We start from the raw sequence: 15805 nt of genomic DNA, 5'->3' as shown, positions 1-15805 counted from the left end.
CATTGTTTCTTTCCTACATGTTTCGCTCTTCAGAGCTTCCTCAGGACAATTGCAGCATACAGCAATCAATAAAAAACCCATATATCTGGTAAATTAATTTGATTATCTGTCGTTGTTTTCACATATTATATATATCAATGGTGCTTAAGTGAGGACAAATAGTCTTCTCCTCTTTTATCATCAAGCAAGCGGACCGCAATGAAAGCCCCTTTAGGGATCCCCCATTCCTACCCCCAAAGGATCTGGTAATACCAAAGCAGTAACTAAAATAGAACCAGTTCAAACATGCCCGATGTCCACGAATACCATGTATTGTCAGATAGAGATTGGACAGAGTATGTTTCTGAACACGAGAAATTTCTCTGTGCTAATCTGTTAGATAGAGCACCGTGGCAAAGTCAGGGAGATTTCAAAGCTTCATCCGTCCGTTTGGCAGTTCCACGTGTCAGCTTCCAATGCTTGTTTAAAAGGTGGGGTTGGTTGCCCTCCAGTCCCTTTTTCAATTTCCCCTTTCTCTTGAATAATTATTGCACATATCACATACACTGATTTGCTGTGTATTTAACCCCTAGGGGGATATTTACAGTTTTTAAAATTATTGTTTGGTCCTACTGGGCAGTTTTTGTGTTGTGTTTTTTACACATTGTATTCACACAGATACTATTTTCAAATTTCCCCACCTTATGTAATACTTTTGTATAGGGTGTTTTGCACTAATACTTTATGGTCACTCTATTGGTTTGGAGTAGCACTGCATTGCCTCTATTTTTGTTTAGCTGCTATAGCATAGCAAAACGTCATGTTTTGAGATTAGTTCCACTTCCACAGTCCTGGAGAGCTAGCATAAGATAGAGTAGTGGGACTTCTTTCTATGCATTTCTCAAGAGATCTACAATGCAACCCAGGAGGTATCCCAAATAGGCCAAAATGCTTAGTTTTGGCCCAAAATGCTGTGAAAAGTTTAATCCCATTATGCCAGTCCATCTCCCCTTAATTGTAAACAACACAGCCACCCAATAATACTGTACTACTCTGGGGAGGTGATCAGGATTTTTCTTCTTTTTTTTTTTTTATACACTATGGGGGTTATTTACGAAAGGCAAATCTGCTTTGCACTACAAGTGAAAGCTACCAATGCAAAGTACACATGAAATTGCACTGAAAGTGCACTTGGAAGTGCAGTCGTTGTAAATCTGAGGGGTAGATCTGAAATGAGGGGAAGCTCTGCTGATTTTATCATCCAATCATGTGCAAGCTAAAATGCTGTTTTTTTATTTTTACTGCATGTCCCCCTCTTATCTACAGCGACTGCACTTCCAAGTACACTTTCAGTACAATTTCAAGTGCACTTTGCACTTGTAGTTTTCACTTGTAGTGCAAAGTGGATTTGCCTTTCATAAATAACCCCCTATGGGTGAGGGACCCATTTTGAATTACAATGCATTTGTGGCCATAATGGGAATCGTCACACTTTGTTTACCTTAGATTTTTACAAGGGCCTTATTTTATTTCCCAATTTTGGACTTTTAGAGCTTATAAAGTCTGAAAGTAAACTTATAAAATCCAAAAAGTACAAGATATAAACTCTTCAACAGAAAGTGGAAGAGCTAGATTGTTTACTAACACCCTAAAGTAATTTCAGCATTATGCCAATGAGCACAATAATAAGCTTGTAATTCAATCGCGTTCCCCGGAACCAGTCAAAATTACTGTATCCTAAACCTCCTATCTGAAGTTCAATATCTGCCAAGGATTTCAGAGCACTGTGCCCGCTCTCCTATCTGCTTTCTCAAGTGGTTGTTTCCCGAGAGATTAAAAGGGAAAAAAAGGCTGAATGCTTTTAAGTAGGAAGCCATTTCAAAGTGCAGAAGTAGTTTAGGCTTTGCTAAAAGGTTTATGTTCTCAGAGTTTGTGATGTTAAGGATCCCATAACCAATAAAAAATCATTGCTACAAATAAATCATTCTGTAACAGCTGTCAGGTGCATAACAGCAAATGTAACTCATGCTTTTCCCAATTGCATTCCCTCCTCATTACATTTCCACCATAAGTAAGAGATGATTTATCCTTGCAATATACATAAAGGTCTTCCTTTGGAAACTGGATGTCTTCAGAGAGATAAAATTGAGTTCTCAATGAACTTGGACCATAATAACGAGGAAGTGTAAAATTAATGCTTTGACCTGTACTTCACAAGAAATTATTTTAGGCCACTGTACCCCATTTTAACTTTCATAAACAAAGGTGGATACTGCGTGATTTTGTGGTATGATGTACCTAATGCTATCTAAGGGTAGGTCAAGCACCACATTTAAGTTTGTGTAAGGTTCATGTTGCGTTGCCATCTGACTACTAAACATGGCGTCTGTTGCTAATTTTACTTATAGGAAAGGGTTCAAAGGGCCAGTAGTTTTTTTTTTTTTTTTTTTTTTCAGAAAGGGTGGTAACCTATGGTCCTTGCCCAGGGATTTTGCTATAGATTATTCAAACATCTGTTAGCCTGCCCTCATTTTGGGCATATCACTGCCAGGAATAAACATATCTTTCACAATGTAACTGTAATGTCAACAGCTAGTAACTGCAGCGGATGTCACAGTCAAATCACCACTATTGATTGGTTGGCTGTACAATTTGGTTCTCTGTGCTTATGTCCCAACTTTCTATTGTCAACAAAGCCTCAAAGAAGAAGGAGATTTTAATAGCATTCTGTAACTGGAAACCACGTGTTACCAACTTCCATTGGGTCATTTGTCTTTTTTTTTTCAGACCAGGGCAAAGCAACTGGTTTACAGTAAAACCAGCCCTTTTAGCATCTAATAATAATTTTCCATTTGCTGCAATTTTTTTTGCCTCCAGGAGTGAACCCTGTAGCCCATAAGGCACATATTTTAGTTTGGCTGTTTCAATGTAACCACAACATTTTAAGTCTTTTATTTGTAAATAGGTTCACCTATTGACATACTTTTTAACAGAAACATAATTTTAGAATGTTTATGACAAGGTAATAAATACATTCAATCTGCACTTTAACCCCTTTGCGCCTAAGGGTAAAACAAATCTAAATGCCTAAGTCCAATTTTGCACTTTTGACACATGCTAGTAAAACCAGACATATCATCACAACTACGTTGTGCACTTTTGACACATGTTAGTAAACCCAGACATATAATCACAACTACTTTGTGCATCCAGGTGGATTATATCATGTTTGTTTTCAGGACAAATTGGGATTTTTTTGGTGGTAAACAATAATGGATATCTCCTGATTTTTATTTTTTTATTATTATTATCAAAGGAAAGCTGGCCTAAAATAGTAAAAAAATTAAAATGTTTAATTGAACTGTATATTTCTTGCTGATACCATAACCTATCACCAAAAAACATCCCATAATAAATTCTCCTGCTTCTGACGATGGCAGCAACATCCCATATGTGTATGTTAATTGTTGTTTGTACCCGTAGTACGTCCCAGAAACAATAGTGCGAATCTTGCTTTTTTTTAATCCTACCTAAATTACATTGACACTGACACTAACTGACACTGACTCATTAAAAAAAAAATCCTATCCAAAAAATACTGACTCTGACCTTTGACTCTGACCTTGATCTTTGACTGGAACCTTTAACCCTGACCTTGACACAAACACTAACCTTGGCATTGACCTAGACTTTATTTTTTATTTTTTTTAATATAATTTTATTATTATTATTTTTTTTTCTACACATACTTTTTTGTATTTCTTTTGTCCATTCATAGATACAGAAAATACAGGGTAGTCTTCACAGTGAATGATCACTGTGACAGCCAATCAGATGCTATCACAGCAGTCAGTTGACCCGAAATCGGATGTTCCGGGTCCCAATAGTTTTCTCAGTGAGACCCCAGTCTCTGTGCTTAGAGCATGCCGTGTGGAATGCTCCCAGCACTAAGGGAGATACACAAATATGCGACCCCAGGGAAAAAAGCCCAGTGCAGTGGGGCTGCATATTTGTGTATGGTTGGCATGAATAGGTTAATTCATTTATAAAAAATATAAAATGATAAAAATAATAAATATAAAACATAAAATTATATTTTGGTTATCATAATAACTATAATGAAACCCCAACTTAATATTTTACTGAAACCCTGTTTTAACATGCTAATTATGACTGATTAACATTAGTTTGCATCCCTGGCCATTCCACCGACTTTTCCATGGACCAAAAAATGTCAATCTCAAGACTGGAGACAGCGGCCATGCTTTCTGTACCCTGCACATGTAGATGTGCAACCATAATGCATCTCAGCTTGGGTCTCTCGGGTGTGAATGGGGGTGGCAACACATTAAATGCCAGGAGAAAACAAATGTATAAACCACTAAACACTAGAGAGATACAGGTAAAACAGCACAAGACACCGGGGGTAAGTCTTTGTTAACTGACAGTAAATATTAAACCTAGCAGACATCTAAACAAAACTTTTAGCTCTGTTTTGACAAAGCCAAGGTGGGCAAGATGTTGCTGTTAATAGTATTTACTTAAAAAACTGGCATGTAAAAATGTAATTTATCCAGAAATCTTTTCTCTTTTGAAGAGACTTATTTCTAATGATATTTTTATACTTTATGTTACACTGAGCGATAGCAAAATGCCAACACAATAAGATGGATGATATCAGTATATTGTTGCAACTCTGCTTTCTCTACAAATATAAATTTCTCCATCTAGAATGTTATATTGTACAGTCTCCTCTATTCTCTTTTTAACTGCATTCTATATACACAAAATAAATGGACTGCATAAAAGCGAGGAAAACGTACAAGGAAAGCATTGTATTGTTAGAAAATCTACAATTGATTGCGTATTGTGCTTCAGAAACAGGCATATACTGCAAAATGTTCTACTGTTGATTAAGTTCTGCGCATGTGATATGGAAGGGTCAGATGCGTCTTATTTTTCATGATAAAAGGAACTCTGACTGCTCTGTGATGCTACACAGTTACAAACATGCGTCCACTGATGCAAGGTTCTGTAATCACAGCCAGTACAATGTGCAATGACCCTTGTGCAGTGCCCCTCAACATCACTAATTCTTTATCGCATGATTTCTATCCTTCAGCACAAGAATTGCATGTTGGCCTTTGAGGAACCTGTAACAGAATATCATTGATGTGACAGGATCCAAATTACTACACCAGAAATAACGACTGAGAATGAAAAGCAGTCATGGAAAACAAAACTGTCAATGTACTCTTCATTGTCATAGAAAATCCCAATCATTCCCTCTAATCCCTGCAAATGGGAAATGATGTGTAAAACTCTGGAAAACATTAAGCAACTTATGTATGCACAATGCTGGACTGAGAAAAAACAGCCATATATACTGTATGTATGGTATGTCATTAAAAATAGACCTTACATGCAAGCTGCCATTGCTGATTTCTACAGTGCCTTGAAAAAGTACTTGAAGTTTTCCACATATTGTCATGTTACAACCGAAAACGTAAATGTATTTTAATGGGATAAAAAACATTAAAAAACATTTATCATTTTCCTTCCACTTCACAATTCACTTCACAAAGGGGCACATAATTGTGAAGTGGAAGGAAAATGATATATGTTTTTTAATGTTTTTACAAATAAATATGTGAAAAGTGTGGCATGCATTTGTGTTCAGCCCCCTTTTACTCTGATACCCCTAACTAAAATCTAGTGGAACCAATTGCCTTCAGAAGTCACCTAATTAGTAAATAGGGTCCACCTGTGTGTAATTTAATCTCAGTATAAATACAGCTGTTCTGTAAAGCCCTCAGAGGTTTGTTAGAGAATATTAGTGAAAAAACAGCACCATGAAGGCCAAGGAACACACCAGGCAGGTCAGGGATAGTTGTGGAGAAGTTTAAAGCAGGGATAGGTTATAAAAAAAGTCCAAAGCTTTGAACATCACACGGAGCACTGTTTAATCCATCATCTGAAAATGGAAAGGGTATGGCACAACTGCAAACCTACCAAGACATGACCGTCTGCCTAAACTGACAGGCTGGGCAAGAGGCCCATTGTAACTCTAGAGGAGCTGCAGAGGTCCAGAGTTTAGATGGGAGAATCTGTCCACAGGACAACTATTAGCCGTGCACTCCACAAATCTGGCCTTTATGGAAGAATGGCAAGAAGAAAGCCATTGTTGAAAGAAAGCCATAAGAAGTCTTGTTTGTAGTTTGTGAGAAGACATGTGGGGGACACAGAAAACATGTGGAAGAAGGTACTCTGGTCAGAGGAGACCAAAATTAAACTTTTTGGCCTAAAAGCAAAACACTGCGTGTGGCGGAAAACTAACACTGCATATCACCCTGAACACACCATCCTCACCATGAAACATGGTGGTGGCAGCATCTTGTTGTGGGGATGCTTTTTTTCAGCAGGGACAAGGAAACTGGTCAGAGTTGATTTGAGTTGATGGGAAGATGGATAGAGTCAAATACAGTGCAATCTTAGAAGAAAACCTGTCTTAGAAGAAAGTCTGCCAAAGACTTGAGACCAGGAAGGAGGTTCACATTCCAGCAGGACAACGACCCTAAACATACAGCCCGAGTTACAATGGAATAGTTTAGATCAAAGAATATTCATGTGCTGGAATGGCCCAGTCAAAGTCCAAACCTAAATCCAATTGAGAATCTGTGACAAGACTTGCTGTTCACAGATGCTCTCCATCCAATCTGACAGAGCTTGAGCTATTTTACAAAGAAGAATGGGCAAAAATGTCACTCTCTAGATTTGCAAAGCTGGTAGAGACATACCCAAAAAGACATGCAGCTGCAATTGCAGTGAAAGGAGGTTCTACAAAGTATTGACTCAGTGGGTCGAATACAAATGCAAGCCACACTTTTCACATATTTATTTGTCAAAAGTTTTGAAAACCATTTATCATTTTCTTTTCACCTCACAATTATGTGCCATTTTGTGATGGTATATCACATAAAATCCCAATAAAATACAGTTACGTTTTTTGGTTGTAACATGTGGAAAATTTCAAAGGGTATGAATACTTTTTCAAGGCACTGTATATGAATATTAGTTGTCTGACTGTAATTTTGACCTTCTGGTGTAGATTTCTGATTTGCAATACTATTCTGGTGGAGCAAATCCAGAGGGTCAGCATTGTCCAGAAGAAGGTCCGTAAAGGCAGCCATCATATTTCTTTCAAGAAACATTTCCTTGAAGTTTTGTAGTTTTGTGGTGTTTAGTCAATAAAGCCCCTCTTGTACCTGCTAGTGTTGTTATACATCCAGTGTAAGCCTAGTCGTGTCTGCTCCCTCTGTTTTATCAAGCTTGTATATCATCATTGTGAATATTTCTTCTTATTTTGACCATTGTTGAATTGCTGACAGTTGGTTCAAGCCATTGTGTGGTCCTTAAAGTCAACCTACCCATCATTTAAGAGCTAGTTTCACACTGGAAAATGCAGGCCACTGCTAGGACACATAGAAAACAATTGTTCATACCCCACTTCTGGTGTGATGTGCAGTCAAGTGCAAAAAATGTAGTATGTTAGTATTTTTTCACTGCACTTTGCATAGTACCGCATGTATTTTTAAATTGAGTAAGATAAAAAGTCACTTCCTGCCCTGCCAGAGCCGACAATGACACTAAACTGCACGGTAAAGTGCTACTTTTACCAGACGGGCTGTATGAACCTAGCCTAAAGCTTAAAAATGATGTTTTAGGCTAGGCTGGGAAGTATTAGGAGAGACTACATAAAAAAAAAAGGGGGGGGGGGATGGCCTGTACCCGAGGCTAAGCTCTACAGCGGAGTTCCACCCACTTTTGAGAGGTGGTCTTAAACAAAAGACCACCTCTCCACCCCTCATTTTTGGATATTAAAAAATGATTTTTTTTCTTCTAACATACCTTTTTATGAAGTGCACAGTGTACTTCCGATCCATCCACTTTGCTGCGCAGGACATTATATCCTTTTTGTGCGGGTAGCCCCCCCGCTGTCTTCTGGGACCTGTGTGTGTCCCAGAAGAAAACTGACCATTCACAAAGCGTCACACAAATTGCGCATGAGCAATAGGAAATGGGCAATGAAGCTGCAAGCTTCCACTGCCAGTTTCCCTTAGTTAGAATGGTGGCACCTGCACCTGATCCGATGGACGGGTCGGCCTCAGGGGGCCGACATCACAGGCTCCCTGGACAGGTAAGCGTCCTTATTAAGTGTTTGTAGCTGCTGACTTAAAAAAATAAATGAAATTGTGGGTGGAACACTGCTTTAAGTATATCTAAAGCCAACTGGTTTGGTTCCCCTTAAAATTCAAACCAGACCTTTTTCTATTCATGTATTCTGAATGGCCACAAAGGGAACTGTACCAGGTCACCATTATAATGTCTTTTTAATAAAAAAGCAAATAATGTCCCCTGGTGTAAATCCATCATCATTCACATTGCGAAGCAATGTGGAGCCACCATAAATCATGATGACCTGCTTCCTCGTAGTGTTTCACCACTGCCATGATGACCCACTATCCAACATTGTAGCCCTGTGGATATTCTGCCACTAATTAACTAAACTAATTTAGCTAGACTGTAAATAAAGAAGCTGGGGATCCTGGATAATGTCCTCGACCAAATATTGGTCATAACCATATTTAGTTAATAACATCATCCAGGACCTCTGTTTTGATTAGTGTGCACTTCTACAGCAGCTGGGGATCTGTCATTTAGCAGTGGTAGTGTGGCGGGTCCACACTGTTTGGTGATGGGTTGTCATGGTGCCAGTGAAACATCATTTAGCTATCTAAATCCAACATCAATCACGATGACCTGCTGCCAAAAAATGTGATTGATGGTGGGTTTACATCCATAGCATTGTTTTCACTTTGTTCAGGGGTATTTTTATTAAAGAACTTTGCCACATGTTGTGTATGCTTTTATTTACATTTAAGTCTACAAGGAGAGGGGTAAGGGGTACTGATGTACCCCTGTACTCATTCCCCTGAGGGGAGAGTGGCGGGACTCTCTGGGGACTCTCATATTCTGTTGGGTGACATCAAGCCCCCCCCCCCCCCACAAACACTCACATCCTCTTGGAGAGTAAATGTGAGAAAGAGTCTATTGTGTCCCTAATATGGGGAGAAAGTGTCTTGCAAGGAGAAAGGGCGGTTTTACCACCTCTCCTCATTTTATAAACAACTTTCGGCAATTTTACTATTTATCAAATACATGTTAAAATCTGCATTTTTTGCTAGAATTTTTATGCTGCACGATATTTGTGCTGCAGTTTATCAAATGTAAATTCTCAGGAAAAAAACACTTAAATTAATTTAAGTGCATGCAAACACAGTATAATACCCATTGTTTTGGTAAAATATAAAACATGATGTTGTGTCGAGTAAATAGATACCAAACATGTCAAGATTCAAAGTTGTGCACATGTGTAAAAGGGCCACAAACTAAGGTACCTAAAATCATTCATAGGCGACACTTTTAAAGCCTTTACAGGTTACAAGTTTAGAGTTAAACAGGATATAGAGAAAAGTGGACTGTGTCCAAAGGGATTCTTCTAAGAGAAACAGCCGGTAATATCAAAAACACAATTTCTTTATTTGAAAAATGCCACATAAAACAGTTGGGGTAAACGTAGAGTTAAATAGGAGCTTTGATCCCTCTGTGGTGCAACCACAGTTTACATATGTGTGAGTATCTACGAGTGTGTTTGCAATTGCACATGAGTACGAAAGGGCAGTGGTGCTTTTAAATGTTTTATTTTTATTTTATTTAAATATATTTTTATTACACTTTTCAGTTTTTTTTTAATTCAACTTTATTGCTATCACAAGCGGTGAACATCACCCCTTGAAATAGCTCTTAAAGTGGCAGGTACTCTTAATTGAGAGATCAGGGTCTATAAGACCCCTGATCTCTCCTTTTTCCTCCAAGGTAGCCAATCAAATAGCTGATCAAACACTGCACTGAAACCAGAAGTGACAAAATCCTTGTTGCTTCCAGCTTAATTTATAACAGGGGAGATTGGGAAATGGATGCTCCTCCTTCTTCTCTGTGCATAGCTGACCCAACCACTTACAATGGTTGGGCCACAAAGCCATGATTCCGGTATAACCATTTGATCCAAAGGCCATGTATTTATATATATATGGCCTATGAATGGGAAGTCGTTAAGCAGACACTACAAATAAAAAATGGGGAAAAATGGCCTGCACCCCAAGCTAATCTCTACACTTTAAGTATATCTAACACCATCTTTTTTTGTTCTTTAATAACACAGGGGATGGTTAGAACCACTGGCAGGTTTCCATGTAATGACGATTCACTGTTTTGTTCAATTAACTTTTGTCCCCAGGACTGAGAGTAAAGAAGAATCCAAAATTTGGAGATATCACCAGAACAGGAATGATGTAACATGAAACAAGTAAAAGGCAGAGAAAACTAAGCTAATTGCTATTTTTTAAGACTGGAAAGTATTTTTGCCTTTGGAGATATACTGTAAGTGTCTATGAACAATCATTTTTAAAAGCAGGACTCAGAGCCCCAGACATAGGTGAATGAGTCATAAAGATTGGGCATCCATATCTGTTCCTCATAGCTGCCTTTAGAGTCACTGTGGTTTATTATTCTCTATAGTTTCCATGTTAACTACAAATTCTGCTTATTGCTAAACAATATAAGATGTAAATATGATTTATTTGCAATTTTGTTTATAAGATGTGTTTTGTATTGCAAAATGAACCACTAGCCAAGTAAATACAATACACAGTGCAAAAAAACTATTCTGGGTTACTGCCTCTTAATTTTGCTTACTGTAGAGGAATTCCTACTTAAATAGATTATTTTTACACCGCACAAATGTGCCAAAATGTCCACTATGTAAAACTTATGTTATTCAGCAAATGAAGCTGTAAGAAGATGTAAGATGAATTACACATCAGGGAACCATTTGGATTGCTGATTTCAGCTTTAAATCTATCCATTTTGTGTCCTTGAACATAAGCTCTTCCAAGGCTATAAAAGGCAGAAATACTGGTTTATTTTTGGTGATTGAAGCTTAACCTTATGATTAGTGCACTGTTTCTCCTATTAATCTTTTTTTGGAAAGACAGAGTAGACTTTGCTATCCTTCAGCAGCCTGTCCGACAATATGCCGGGCAATAATAGACACTAGATGGGAGGTTTGGCTAGGTTCACGCATATGTTTTTCACACCTTTTTGGTGCATTTTCATGCTTTCAATCACATTTTTGATGCCTTTTCTTGCTTCATGCATTTATTTGTAGGAGGCATAGAACTGGTTGCTAAACACAAAACCCTACCAAAAACACACCAAAAGCGTATGTACGTGCATTTTTCATGCATTTTTGATGTATTTCCATTGAAGTCCATGAACCCAAGAATGCACCTTCCTGCATGTAAATAGTCCCTACACCAGTGGTTCTCAACCCCTGTCCTCGGGACCCACTTAAGGCCCGTACACGTGATCCGAAAATCAGATGGAATAATTTGTACGAATAGCTGTCTGCCAATTTTCGCATCGTCAGTGCTGCACATGAAAAACTGTGTTTTGCATCATCAGAAACATTTACATTTAATGGAATAGTTACATCTACAGGTAAATTAGGAACACCTTTTAAACTTCTATATGTTAATTTAATAAGTCAAAGTACACAATAAAGTAACCTTTAGCAGTTGAATTTCATCACTGACTAACTGAACTTTGCTTGTCATGGGTTACTGCACTATGGACCTAAGTATTTTGTTAACACTGTCTTATTAAATAAGATTGCTTGTAGTAGTTGAAAGCCTTTCCTTTCTTACCTTGTTCACTGACACTGAGCATTAGCAGAACAGTTCAGCACTGTACAGAAAACTGTTCTTTAGAGTTTTGTATTCACTTCGGACTGTCTGCATACATTCAGCAACAGCAAAAGACCAGATGTCATCCTTTAAAAAAGGCATTTCAAAAGTGCTGAACTGAGTCGGACAACTTCCCATGGGCTTCATTAATTGTATCAGGTAGCACTTAAATGTAAAAAGTAGAGGATCAAACACTTAAGAGATCTACCTACTAATTAGGTACAACTAAACTTTTGTAAACTTCATCTTCTGGTGGCTTGCTTTGACCCATGCAATCCAGCTTGGTGGTTTGGGTTCAGGGATCTGTAATTTTTCCTTATTAAAAACGTATCCATTCATTAAAATGGGGGGGCAATTAGTAAAATAATTATACACACTTGTCAAAAATGTTGTGTCTGCCTGCCTCTTTATTACAAATTAAAGCCTAACACCACACTCAACCTCCCTCACCCAAAACCCTATTGTCATAAAAAAAAAAAAAAAACATTAGAACATACATACCTTTAGTTCTAGTTTTGTGCTCTATCCACTGACCTCACAGATATTTGTTCTCCTAGCACGGTGGCGGGCAGTCCATATTCCAGGACAGTTTGACACATATGTAATGAAATGTTAGTATTGCACTGTTCTGGAGTAATGTGAAACCAATTCAGAGTGATGACGTGTCCCAAGAGAGTATTTCCATGATTGGCTTGGCTTACAGGATATGTTTTGATTGATGCCGGGTGTCGTGTAACCTGAAGACTGCCTACATCTAATGGGAGAGAGGAAGTACTGAGGGGAACAAATCTGGATTAAAGGTGAGTATTGCAACAAGGCTTGTTTTTTTCCCACTGGCCCTTTTAAATTTCGTTTTTAAAGGTGGTGTTTGGCTTCCCTGTCCCACCTCATAAGGTTTAGTGGACTCCTTTACTTGTCCACTAGCATGATGATTCAGAGTAATAATTACAGCCAAGTTGGGTAGTTAGATTTCCATTGAATACCATACCCACAAGGTCCCATGTCCTTCTTCTGGACCTGTTACAAGTCAGGTGCTATTGACTAGGCTTCCAGCAAAGGGGGTCATGTTGTGACTTTTGACTGCCTGTGAAAATATAAGCTTGGTGTACTGGATTGACTGCATTTGCCAACTGCCTAACTGGGAGAATATGTTCTATGCTTGATGTTTAAAACCGGGGTTATGGCTGCAGCTAGACCAGCCAAGCATCAGTCTTTCTGATAAAAGTGATCCGAGCCTCAGATTAGCCGCTGGATCACTTTTAAAAGCGGCGAGAGGGGTTCCCCCAGCCACTTTCCGGTGGTTCCCGGGGTTACCTGGATGAGTGAGTCCAGGAACCGATCTAGCACTGGCGGTGGCTGGTAACAAAGAGGAGTGGAGAAAATATGGCCTCCGCTCACCTCTATGGTCTAGGAACAATGTCATGACTTCACTTCCAGTTCCAGCTCAATGTAAACAAGGCCATTTTTTGATCTAATGCTTTTCATTGTAGAGAGACACCCACATCTCTGCATAAAGAGAACCTGTCAAACTGTATTTTTAACATAAGGGATGTATACATTTCTTGCTATAGCAATAAAAGTGATACAATTTTTTTTTGTAAAGGGACAAGGTAAAAATAAAAATAAAAATTTAATAAAATAAATAATTGAAAAATTAAAGCACCAAACTGTGCTTGCATGCAGTAGTAAACGTAGGTCACACCCACATATGTAAACAGTGTTCAGACTACACATGCGAGGTATTTCCGCGAAAGTCAGAGCGAGAGCAATAATTCTAGCAATAGACCTCACCTGTAACTCTGAACTGGTAACCTGTAACCTGTACCTGGAGATTTTTAAGTACTGTAGTTTGGCGCCATTCCACGAGCCTACACAATTTTAAGGCATGATATATTAGGAATCTATTTACCCAGCATAACATCATGGTTAATATTTTTTTTTACATTTTGTTTAACAACTTCAATACAGGGCACTTTCCCCCCTTCCTGCCCAAGCCAATTTTCATCTTTCAGCGCTGTTGTTTTTAAAATGACAATTGCGCAGTCATGCTACGCTGTACACAAATAAACTTTTTATCATTTTGTTCTTACAATAGAGCTTTCTTTTGATGGTATTTGATCACCACTGGGGTTTTAATTTTTTGCTAAACAAATAAAAAAAGACCAAACATTTTGAAATAAAAAAATGTTTTCTTTGTTTCTGTTATAAAATTTTGTAACTAATTAAGTTTTCTCCTTCACTGATGGGCACTGATAAGGCAGCACTGATGGGCACTGATGAGGTAACACTGATGATCGCTGATTATGGGCACTGATATGTGACACTTATGGGCACTGATAGATGGCACTGATAGGCACTCATAGGTGGCACTGATATGCAGCACTGATGGGTCTCATAGGCAGCATAAATGTGCACTCATAGGTGACACTGATGGGCACTGATAGGTGACACTGATGGGCACTGAAAGGTTGCATTGCCGGGTACTTATGGGTGGTACTGATGGGCACTGATAGGCAGCACTAATGGCCACTGATTGGTGGCACTGATGGACACTGATGGGTGGCATTGATGGGCACTGATAGATGGCACTGATAGGCATCACTGATATAGAGGCACTGGCAGGCATTGCTGATGGGAACTGATTGGCATCATATGTGAGCACTGATTGACATCATTTGTGGGCACTGATTGGCATCCCTGGTGGCCATGGGTGACATACCTGGTGGTCATCAGTGAGGAGCTTCTCTGGTGGTCCTGGGTGGGCATCCTTGGGGGGGCTGCCCTGATAATCAATCAGTGCAGACCCCACCCCCTGTCAGGAGAGCCACAATCAGCTCTCCTCTACTTGCGTTTGTCAGACACAACTGAGGAAAAGCCGATACACAGCTTTTCCTGTTTACATCGTGATCAGCTGTGATTGGACAGAGCTGATCATGTGTAAAAGAGCCTCTGTCAGAGGCTCTTTACCGAGATCAGTGTTGCGGTGTGTCAGACTGACACACAGCACCACTGATCGCCACACTGCATGCCCCCACAGGCACGCACCGGTTTGTTATCCTAATCCCGTCATATGACGGACAGTCAGGATAACACAACCACTTTGCGCATATTGCTATATGGCAGACGGGAAGTGGTTAAAAAACTGCTGCTCAAAAAACGCATAATGCATATTTTTACTTGTAAAAAAAAAGTGCCAGGAAAGGGCCTGGTTCTTAAGTGTTTATAAGGGGTGCCTTCTATCCATTAAAAAGTTTAAAAACAAAGAAAGTGAAACTAAAAATCTGCACAGATCAGACCCAATTGGCAATACTTTTTGTGTATCTGCCCTATGTAGGTCTGATTCAAGGTTGCCAACATTTTGTTTATTATCTGTCACAGCAATGAACTTTACTGTATTTTAAAATAATGAATACTCAGTAATTGATTTTAGGAATAAAATCACTGCAGTTTGTACAAATTCAACCTTGGTAAGTTGTAAAATTATGTAAGAGCATATGAAGTTATTGACTTCTCAAATGTACTGAGGCTTCTTTGAGTTTAGCTTTTCAAATTAGTCAGTGGGAAAAAATGAGTTGTACGAAGACCACATGGGGCCTAATGAATACTAACTTATAGAACAGGCTGGAATCAAATTCATGATTTGATGATAAAAATAAATGTTAAGTGACCTAAAATCCTCTATTAGAAAAATATTGCAGCCATATGCAGTTAATACATCTAGTGATTACATTCATTAATGTTTTTCTATTTTCTCCACACTATTAAAGCATTTCAGGGCTTTCGCATTTCTTCAATCCCTGAGGAGAGATCTAGGGTCTAATAGACCCCAATTTTTTCAAAAAAGAGTACCTGTCACTACTTATTGCTATCATAGGGGATATTTAAATTCACTGAGATAACAATAAAAATTATATATAAACAAAAAAAAATGAAAGGAACAGTTTAAAAATAAAACAAAAACG

This window comes from Lithobates pipiens, unplaced genomic scaffold, assembly GCF_037356315.1.
Source record: "Lithobates pipiens isolate NorthernLeopardFrog02 unplaced genomic scaffold, aLitPip1_a1.2 Scaffold_13, whole genome shotgun sequence".
Taxonomy (NCBI): domain Eukaryota; kingdom Metazoa; phylum Chordata; class Amphibia; order Anura; family Ranidae; genus Lithobates; species Lithobates pipiens.
The sequence above is the reverse complement of the archived record's forward strand: the minus strand, read 5'-3'. Positions refer to the sequence as shown.